This window comes from Lolium perenne, chromosome 6, assembly GCF_019359855.2.
Source record: "Lolium perenne isolate Kyuss_39 chromosome 6, Kyuss_2.0, whole genome shotgun sequence".
NCBI lineage: Eukaryota > Viridiplantae > Streptophyta > Magnoliopsida > Poales > Poaceae > Lolium > Lolium perenne.
This window is the reverse complement of record NC_067249.2, coordinates 128,554,583-128,563,876: the sequence shown is the minus strand read 5'-3', so window position 1 is coordinate 128,563,876 and position 9,294 is coordinate 128,554,583. Positions and strand designations below refer to the sequence as shown.

Here is a 9,294-nt window from a genome sequence, read left to right as displayed (position 1 = left end):
TGGAACTAGGGTTGTCTAATTGTGATGCAATTCTTAAGGTAATAACTTAGTTGAGTTGAACTAGGGAAGATGTCTAATGGTTAATTCTATTGTTACAATATTGGATGATACAACTACAAATTATGGCCAATTTTTAGTATAAGATTAAATTGGTAGTGTAGGACGAATGTTTACTTAAACTACATGATCTAGTGTCCACCTCCTACATAAGGTTCAATCATAAAGATCCTACTTGTAAGTATTAAAAATGGTCATACAAAATAATTCAAACATTTTCAGTTGGCTCAAAGATATGTAAGAGTTTGATCTAAGGTGTTATTAAATCTTAGGTGTATTAATTAAGGTGCGAGTGCAAACTCCTATTATTGATTTTCAAAAATAGAGTTATAGCACTTTATATCATATTTAGGTTCAAGGTATTATTTTTTTTAAAGAATTTCTTGAAGTACTAAATTGCTTTGGATTTAATTAACTAATTTAGCTTAAAGAAAATATTTTAATTAAAAATTTAACAAAGCACTCGAATATGATTTAGATATTTTTATACTTATCCTAAATTTTATGGAATTTACTTGATTTTTATTAATTAAAAATAACATATTAGTTTAATTATTAAATCATGTGTAAATAATCTGGACAATACTTATAACATGATTAAGTTGAATTAATATGTTAAGTATTTATAGAAATTCAACTAAGTAAGGAATATATTTTTAAAATTCAGACTACAATTTGTAATTTTAAAATGTTTTTGTTACATACCTTAGAGTAGTTTTATTTTCTCTAAATCATAATCAAATAATTACAAAAGTTATATATGCAAAATTAGATTTGTGGATAATTTTATATAATGTGTAAGTATTAAACCTATGCAAGTGTGTATGTATTAGACCTAAGCACAAACATTCATTAGTGCCATACATCTCACGCGAACACACTAATCAGCACTAATTAACTAGAGAGCTAATTGGGCTAACTAGGACATACGTTACTCGTATACACATTGTTAGGCCATATACGTAGACGTACAAGTCCAGGATGATAACGCGACCAGGCCCTCATCTCTCTCTCTCTCTCGTTATCTCACATGGCTCTCACGCACGATTCCCCTCTCTGCTCCCTGCTCGCCTCCACGTCGCCGTCTTGATTCCGGCCACAGCCGGCCACATCCCCGCCGATTCTTGCCGGCGTGGCTCCGCCTCGATCTCCTTCACCGAATCCCCGCCGCCTCGACGTTCGCCCGCACTCGTGCGTGCTTCTTCGGCTAACCCTAGCCTCTGGCTTGGCTCGGCCGCCGGCGTTGTTCCGGCGCCGCCGCGCCTCCTGCTGCTCCCTTTTTGGCGGCCTCGACTTGCACCTCGAGCCCCAGCTCGACCTTCCGTTTCGGCCTCCCCTATTTTGTGGTGGTCTGATGGTGTGGTGTAGTGCTGATGCTGCCCCTGGGACTGCCCGTGGTCTCCCGCGCTATGATGCGGTGGAAGGCTTGGCTAGCCCCTCCTACGTCTTCCTCGACGTCTCCCTCGACTATGTCCACGGTCACGCATCAGGGTAAGCTCTGGTTCTTCCTTGCCCTCTCCCGTGTAATGTGCATGATTTATGTTGGATGGGTACTAGTGGTTTGGTTGTGGTTCCCTGCTCACTACAATATGATGGGGAGGAGCGATGATCTGTTACAGGCTAGGTTCAGTGGTTTTCATCGGTCACATTTTTGGTGGTAATGGCGATCTCCTGAACGTATACTAGGTTGTGTGTTTGCAGGTGATGAACTGCTATTGTCTAGTAGTGCTGGTGGTGTTGTGCACATTCTTGGCCAGCACATGTGTGAGAACACGATGCTATGGTAAGGTGTGATCAGGCCCTGGGTGTGATCTGGTGCTAGATAGATGCGTCCTGGTTAAACTGTAATTGATGTTCTGGAGTAGGTCAAGGCTCTAATTGATACAGATGAGTATATCATGTATCACTAGGACGTGCACACACAATGTTTTCATCAAGCAATTGTGTATGTGGGGGTGCTGGAGTGTGCATTAGCTCGACTAGGCATATGGTAACAGATAAGCAACCATACGAATAATTGTTGTCGCTATGTAAATAAATAAATGGCTGTAAAGCTCAGGTTTTAATCATCTTATACAAGTGTAACTGTGTAGATATAATACTTGAGTTGATGTCGACTTTCTAGTACATATGCATGATATAAATAGTTAATTTGTATTTTCTTGGCGATTTACTTCCAGATTCACTTATTTGGTATTTTTGATGCTCACATGATCATCCAAACTTGTGTACAATATTCTTGGTCAAGTATATACTTTGCTAGATGATTTCTAGTGTTCTTGATGTGTTGAAGTGATCAGAAAGATGTATTTCTGGACATAATTTATTTACTGGCTTTCTCACAGGGATCTTGCTATTCTCTCTGTATGTGGTTAGGGTATGAGCTCCTGGTTTTACCAGGGATCACTAGCTGAGGCTAGGTGATCTAGCTCCCCTTTCTACTGACACCTCACTTTTTCTTTCTTTCTCTACATAGAACTGATAAGAACAGAACTATGCTTGATTTCTTGGCCCTGCCCATGATGCATAGGCTGAGGCATGATCTATGATATGAACAGATACTACTGGGTTGTTGCTTCTCTAAACCTCGGTGATGAACATGCATAGCACCTCTATGCAAGACTGAGAGGAAAATCCATCTCTCCATCCTCCTAGATGAAAATTTAGTTGAAGGGTGGTTTGATGGAGTGTTGTGGATTCTTCTCTTTATTTCCCCTGATCCTAGTTGTGCAAGCTAGTATGCTGAGATGCTTATATTAAATCAATGGATCAACCTGTTGTAGCAAAGTTGGATAGCGGGTGATGTTGATCTTGATCTACTGCTTGTTTGACTGCACCTCCTCCTAGCTCCGGCTTGATCCTGTTCTAGGATACCACCATACTGGTACTTGGTTGGATGAACTGGGATATCTTCTAAGATGGTTTGATGGCCTGGATGAAGAATAGCTATTGTTTCTTGTGTTCTTGATCTGGTCGATGAACCCTGTGCTAAGGAGTTGTGTGCTCCAAGGGATGCCTCTTTTATTGATGACCTGAGCTGTGTTTGGCCTTGTACTACTGCCTATGTGCTCTGTGCGTGAGACAACACATAGCATGCATGTGTGACAGTGCTACTTGCTTGTGTGGCGCAAGTCTCTGCCTGGTACATCCCCTCTTGTGGATGAGCATGGACTGAGAAAGATCTTCTTATTTGCTTTCCATTTCTTTCTAACCTGGCCACCTGGCTTTCCTTTTCCTTTTGTTTTCTTCGTTTGTTTTGCAGGTGACCAAAGAAACAAAGAATAGAAGATATTTAAATAGGTTTAGCTTAGCTTTTCTTTTCTGTTTTAGATTCTTGTAATATTTGTAATTTGTAATATTATGGATATTGTAATGACTTTGTAAATGTGTATATAATTAATAAAATGTAATTTCCTTATTCTTAATACTTCTTATTTTGTCTTATTCATATTTCAAACATTGTTTGAATTGTAATTAAAAATTTATAATATGAATTCAAATACTTATTTGAGTTTCAGTCTTCCATATTCGATTGTGAATTCAATTTATTTCTCTCAGAACACATTAATTTAGAAAGGTCATGTTGAAATTTGTCGCACCCACATCGAAGACTAACTAAATTCCATCTATGTAAGAGAAACCTCGATCCCTTTGGAGGTTTTAAACAAAAGCGCGAAAATTCCCCGGATTTTCTATGCATGAATGCAATGCACACATCTGTTTCCTCTCTTTTTGTAACCTCCAATCCTGGGATATTACAAGAATCCACGGGTTCGTTCACAAAAGAGGGGGCCTCCTGGTTGTCATCAGTGACAATAGCCCTTTCCTCGACTTCTCCACCTTCAGGAAGAGGAGGAAGCGAGACAAGGTCTGGATGGTTCTGTGCAAAGTAAAAATAAAGTAGGGGAAGATATCAGAAAAAGAGTTACAAAAAAGATAGCAACGCAATAACAAAACAATCGACAAAGATTACCTTGGGAAGTGGATTGGCGGCGCTAAATGGTTTTACACGACAAGAGGAAGGGACAGGATCTTTTTTGCTGAGAGACGAGATTTTTCGGACAAGTTTTTCTAAGTCCTTGACCTCCAAATCCACCGACAGCCGATCTGCGTCCTTGTCGCCAGCATATTTCCAGAGAGGATATTTGTGAGCCTGAAGCGGCTGCACTCTAGTCCTAAGAAAGTATGCAGTGATTTGGATACCCGATAACTCTTTGCCGCGAGTATTTTGCAACTCGTGGATGCGAGCCATCAAGGTTTCTGTCGACGCCTTTTCCTCTTCGGATACCACTTCTTGCGCCACTTCTTGCGCCACCCTTGAACTGAGTCAGGAAGCTTAACGTCGAAGTAGTCGACAGTGGGCCGAACAGAAATTACAACGCCGCCTATATTATAGGCAACATTGGGCGAGCCATTACGGCGGCAGAAGAAAATGCGCTTCCATAGCGCCCAGTTAGGCTGGACGCCAAGGAAGGCCTCGCAGAGAGTGATGAAAATGGAGATGTGGAGGATTGAATTTGGCATGAGGTGGTGGAGTTGCAGACCGTAGATAAAAAGCAGTCAGCGAAGAAAAGGATGAATGGGGGCGGAAAGACCGCAGATGAGGTGGTCGACAAAACTTACCCGGTACCCCATTGGAGGGGTTGGGTAGCTCTCCTCACTGGGGAAGCACAGTGCCTTGGGTTTCTTGCTGATCCCCAGCTTCTTCAGCATGTTGATGTCTTGAGTGGAAATCTTCGATCTTTCCCACTCCGCCGCCCCAAGATCCACGGCGGCCATGGAGGACTCCGGCGTGCTGTGCCTTGTCAATCGACGCGGTGGCATCAACAATGGCGCAGGGTTTGCAGCTTGGAGGCGAGGAGCTTAGGAGGCTGTGGGTCGCAGGAGGAAATTTGCAGATGAGAGCAGGAGGACGGCGCGAGTGGAAGTGCTCAAGGAGGAAGAAGACGATCTTATATAGGGGTGCGGTGAAACGATGAACCGTTGGATAAGGAAAATGTGTGGCAGATGATAGCCACATGGCAACAAGGGTAAAAAAGTAATTCAACGTTAGGGAAGTTACGGTGCGTGCGCCAGAAAAAGCGGAGGACGTGTGTCCCCCACTTGCACGACGTGTCAAGATAGTGGATCAATTGGGCCCGCATGGCAGCGGGAGAAGACTTGTCACAAATTTTTGACTGGCAATCGTGGCTATCGTTAGCAATAACGTCACCTTGGCAGAAGAAAAAATTTGACTCAACAGTTTCATAAAAGGCGACATGGGAAAATAATGCTGAGCCTTTGATCAAATACAAGTTTTTGATCAAATGCTCGGGGGCTACTTTGGAAAAAAGAAAAAAAAAGAGGATTCAGAAAGACAAGATAGAAATGGCGTGAGCCTATGATCAAATACAAATATTTGTTCATAGCCTCGGGGGCTACTCCCATCGGGAGCGCTGTTCGCGCACCCGAGAAATTATAAAACTTCGGGAGATAAAAGAAAATATAGCGGCATAAGGCGTGGAGCCTACACCCAAGTACAAGTCCTTGGCTGTAGCCTCGGGGGCTACTCCCATCGGGAACGCTGCTCGCGTGCCCGATGAAATTATAAAAAAAAAGAGAAGAGAGGGAGAAAAGAAAGAAAGAAAGAAAGAAAGAGAAAAAGAAAGATAGAGGAGCAAAAAAGTATATTTCGAGTTATAACTAACTCTACATATACTCCCATCGGGAGCGCAATATAAGTCATTTTTTACTCGATAAAATGTGCCATTCCAACAGCCGAAAAAGCACTCGACAATATATTCTCAGAACGCCAAAGTTGCGATCAATTTTTGAATGCCGCAAATTTGCGAAGGTAAGACCCCAGATCCGTTCTGCCGGGCGTGGCATCGCCGAAGACTGCGCTCTGCTACTTTTATCCGTATCAACATATACGAAGAAAAATCCTAACGGACGCGTTAGGTACTGATACGTCTCCGACGTATCGATAATTTCTTATGTTCCATGCCACATTATTGATGTTATTTACATGTTTTATGCACACTTTATGTCATATTCGTGCATTTTCTGGAACTAACCTATTAACAAGATGCCGAAGTGCCAGTTGCTATTTTCTGCTGTTTTTGGTTTCAGAAATCCTAGTAACGAAATATTCTCGGAATTGGACGAAATCAACGCCCAGGGTCCTATTTTGCCACGAAGCTTCCAGAAGTCCAAAGAGGAGACGAAGAGGGGCCACGAGGGGGCCACACCCTAGGGCGGCGCGGCCCCTCCTTGGCCGCGCGGCCCTGTGGTGTGGGGCCCTCGTGCCGCCTCCTGACCTGCCCTTCCGCCTACTTAAAGCCTCCGTTGCGAAAACCCCAGTACCGAGAGCCACGATACTGAAAACCTTCCAGAGACGCCGCCGCCGCCGATCCCATCTCGGGGGATCCAGGAGATCGCCTCCAGCACCCTGCCAGAGAGGGGAATCATCTCCCGGAGGACTCTACACCGCCATGGTCGCCTCCGGAGTGATGTGTGAGTAGTCTACCCCTGGACTATGGGTCCATAGCAGTAGCTAGATGGTTGTGTTCTCCCCATTGTGCTATCATTGTCGGATCTTGTGAGCTGCCTAACATGATCAAGATCATCTATCTGTAATTCTATATGTTGCATTTGTTGGGATCCGATGAATAGAGAATACTTGTTATGTTGATTATCAAAGTTATATCTATGTGTTGTTTATGATCTTGCATGCTCTCCGTTACTAGTAGATGCTCTGGCCAAGTAGATGCTTGTAACTCCAAGAGGGAGTATTTATGCTCGATAGTGGGTTCATGCTCGCATTGACACCGGGACGATGTGAGAAAGTTCTAAGGTTGTGTTGTGCTATTGCCACTAGGGATAAAACATTGATGCTATGTCTAAGGATGTAGTTGTTGATTACATTACGCACCATACTTAATGCAATTGTCTGTTGCTTTGCAACTTAATACTGGAGGGGGTTCGGATGATAACCTGAAGGTGGACTTTTTAGGCATAGATGCAGTTGGATGGCGGTCTATGTACTTTGTCGTAATGCCCAATTAAATCTCACTATACTCATCATGATATGTATGTGCATGGTCATGCCCTCTTTATTTGTCAATTGCCCAACTGTAATTTGTTCACCCAACATGCTGTTTATCTTATGGGAGAGACACCTCTAGTGAACTGTGGACCCCGGTCCAATTCTCTTTCTTGAAATACAATCTACTGCAATACTTGTTCTCGTTTTCTGCAAACAATCATCTTCCACACAATACGGTTAATCCTTTGTTACAGCAAGCCGGTGAGATTGACAACCTCACTGTTTCGTTGGGGCAAAGTACTTTGGTTGTGTTGTGCAGGTTCCACGTTGGCGCCGGAATCCCTGGTGTTGCGCCGCACTACATCCCGCCGCCATCAACCTTCAACGTGCTTCTTGGCTCCTCCTGGTTCGATAAACCTTGGTTTCTTTCTGAGGGAAAACTTGCTGCTGTGCGCATCATACCTTCCTCTTGGGGTTCCCAACGAACGTGTGAGTTACACGCCATCAAGCTCTTTTTCTGGCGCCGTTGCCGGGGAGATCAAGACACGCTGCAAGGGGAGTCTCCACTTCTCAATCTCTTTACTTTGTTTTCGTCTTGCTTAGTTTTATTTACTACTTTGTTTGCTGCACTATATCAAAATACAAAAAAATTAGTTGCTAGTTTTACTTTATTTGTTATCTTGTTTGCTATATCAAAAACACAAAAAAATTAGTTACTTGCATTTACCTTACTTGATTCATCATGTTTCCTTTTAATTTTACCACGAAAGACATACCGGTAGGACGTGGGTCTATAATTGGGAGAAATAATATAGAAGAATTCTTCAACCATGTTAGTACCGTTGACGATTTTGAGGATAGACACTTGGTAGACCTTGCCCCTACCTATGAAATTGCTGCTGCTGCTTTAGTTCGCATGTTGGAAACTAAATTTGTTAATCTCAATCCTATAATCCAACACATGTTTCTCACACTCAGTGATATGGAAGAGGGAGAAAAGAAAGATTTTGTTTTAGAAACCCTTCATAGAGAATTTGGTGGTATAGCGAGAGAGGCTAGAAAGGTCTTTGCTAAAATTAATATGCTTGGTTCTTACACCAATTTTGTTAGTCTCCTTGAAAAGATGGATATGGATAGAATAAAGTACACTAATAATATTAATGATGGAGGGGAGATCAAAGCACCAATACCATGTAAACTCCTAGCTATGAATGATGCACTAGAAAATAACTATGCTTGGCTTGTTCCTGAAAATTTGTTTGATGAGAGTAGCACGCCTAAGACTAATGAAAAGGGAGATGCTAAAACTTATGTATCTAATATACTATGCCTGGTTGAGAAAACTCCGCACCCCGCTGGGAATGCACCACCCTTTGATAATACTTGATACACACTTTCTGCGCCTAGCTGAAAGGCGTTAAAGAAAAGCGCTTATGGGAGACAACCCATGGTTTTTACCTACAGTACTTTGTTTTTATTTTGTGTCTTGGAAGTTGTTTACTACTGTAGCAACCTCTCCTTATCTTAGTTTAGTGTTTTATTGTGCCAAGTAAAGCCGTTGATAGAAAAGTTCATACTAGATTTGGATTACTGCGCAGAAACAGATTTCTTTGCTGTCACGAATCTGGGCTGTTTTCCCCTGTAGGTAACTCAGAAAATTATGCCAATTTACGTGAGTGATCCTCAGATATGTACGCAACTTTCATTCAATTTGAGCATTTTCATTTGAGCAATTCTGGTGCCTCGATAAAATTCGTCAATACGAACTGTTCTGTTTTGACAGATTCTGCCTTTTATTTCGCATTGCCTCTTTTGCTATGTTGGATGAATTTCTTTGATCCATTAATGTCCAGTAGCTTTATGCAATGTCCAGAAGTGTTAAGAATGATTGTGTCACCTCTGAATATGTTAATTTTTATTGTCCACTAACCCTCTAATGAGTTGTTCTAAGTTTGGTGTGGAGGAAGTTTTCAAGGATCAAGAGAGGAGTATGATGCAACATGATCAAAGAGAGTGAAAGCTCTAAGCTTGGGGATGCCCCGGTGGTTCACCCCTGCATATATCAAGAAGACTCAAGCATCTAAGCTTGGGGATGCCCAAGGCATCCCCTTCTTCATCGACAACATTATCAGGTTCCTCCCCTGAAACTATATTTTTATTCCATCACATCTTATGTGCTTTGCTTGGAGCGTCGGTTTGTTTTTGTTTTT

General features: G+C 42.3%; 1 long non-coding RNA gene across 1 annotated transcript; it reads left to right on the top strand.

Annotated features, from left to right (window-relative positions):
* Positions 1 to 1,024: 1,024 nt before the first annotated feature.
* On the top strand, positions 1,025 to 3,475 carry LOC127334574 (uncharacterized). Its single transcript, XR_007872264.2, has 2 exons — positions 1,025 to 1,548; positions 1,759 to 3,475. It is a non-coding gene; the product is annotated as an uncharacterized lncRNA (long non-coding RNA).
* The last annotated feature ends 5,819 nt before the right edge of the window (positions 3,476 to 9,294 follow it).